Here is a 1405-nt window from a genome sequence, read left to right on the forward strand (position 1 = left end):
GAAGGCTATAATCAAGCGCATCGGATTAAAAAAGCGCGTTTGAAACAAAACTGTTAAACGTCATCGCACTAAGCAAAGCCGGCAAAGCCGACACGAAGGCACCCTAGCTCTGGTGGTGCTGATGATACTGATTTTATTGTTCGTAGGTAGTGCTGATGGTGCTGATTTTTTTTTATTGCGCATTGGTAGTGCTGAGTTCCGGGTTGCCCTTTGACAACATTATTACTGCTTTATGGTCGATGAAATGCAGAGCCAGTGGTTCTTGTAGCGGATCAGCTTGGATCCGCTAGAAGCCGTGGGAACGCATCTCCGCCGCTTAAGTCAACGGTCCATGTCAGAAAGAGAATGTCTGGTATGGAACGTGGTTATATACGCCTTTGAACATCTGAACACAGCGCCCTCTCGTCTATAAACGTTGAGCCAATGCATGCAAAGTTTAACGCAATTGACCGCCGCACCCTCTCCTGTAAATACGTTGAGCGGCTACATGCAACGTGTCATCCATGACATCCCCAGCTCTTGAGTTACTACCACATCTCAGAGCCCCCTTCTCGTTCCGCAGTCGTGGCCGAGTGGTTAAGGCGATGGACTAGAAATCCATTGGGGTCTCCCCGCACAGGTTCGAATCCTGTCGACTGCGCAAACATTTTTTTTAAATTTTTATGTGAGCACGGACGCCGGCGGGCCGGCCGGACGGACGGACGGACAAGGCTAGACCCTTAGGAGCTTCGCCCCTAAAATATGGTGGACTTAACGAAAGCCGTTAAAGAGGCACGACAGCCGGTTGCTCGAAGTTCCAGACGACACCGGCGATATATGGCGGCCTAATGCTATAGACGCCAACGCCACACCGCTCCTTCTGCGGGAGGAGCGGACTACACATATATTGTTCGCTCTGATTGGAATGGAAAGCCCCGGAAAAGCAGCGCCATGCTCCCTTACACGCGGGTGCCCTTTTACAGCTAAGCTGTTTATGGCTAGGGTTACGTAGATTTTTCCTGTCCGTCAACAAAAACACGGGTCTCGAATTGGATGCAAAATAGCTTCATTCTATGCAAAAACGTATACGTCTCGTCACTCGGATTTGCGTTTTCAGTAGAGTAGTTTTCAATAGACACCATTCTTAAGATCAGTATTGTCTCAGGTAGATAATAAAGGTTTCTCAAAGGTTTGCCGCTGAACGTGCGACCCGCGTCGGCCATGTCTATGCTCGCAGAGCCCTTTGGCGTCGTTCCAAGCGCCTGCGTGCCTACTTTCCCTCCCTTCCGCTCTTCCGGGTGGCAGTCCCGTCGATCGTGCAGACTTTCCGCCGGGTGGCGGTCCCATGGCGCGTGTCTACTTTCCTTCGGCTACTCGGGGTGGATATAGTTCGTACCTTTGTTCAGAGATCTGTGTCACGTCTATG

At 50.7% G+C, this 1405-nt stretch overlaps 1 non-coding gene across 1 annotated transcript; it reads left to right on the plus strand.

The window, feature by feature from the left end:
* The first annotated feature begins 558 nt into the window (after positions 1 to 558).
* On the plus strand, positions 559 to 640 carry Trnas-aga. Its single transcript has one exon. It is a non-coding gene; the product is annotated as a tRNA-Ser (tRNA).
* Positions 641 to 1405: the final 765 nt, after the last annotated feature.

Source organism: Ixodes scapularis, unplaced genomic scaffold, assembly GCF_016920785.2.
Source record: "Ixodes scapularis isolate PalLabHiFi unplaced genomic scaffold, ASM1692078v2 PGA_scaffold10__122_contigs__length_95168666, whole genome shotgun sequence".
NCBI classification, from domain to species: domain Eukaryota; kingdom Metazoa; phylum Arthropoda; class Arachnida; order Ixodida; family Ixodidae; genus Ixodes; species Ixodes scapularis.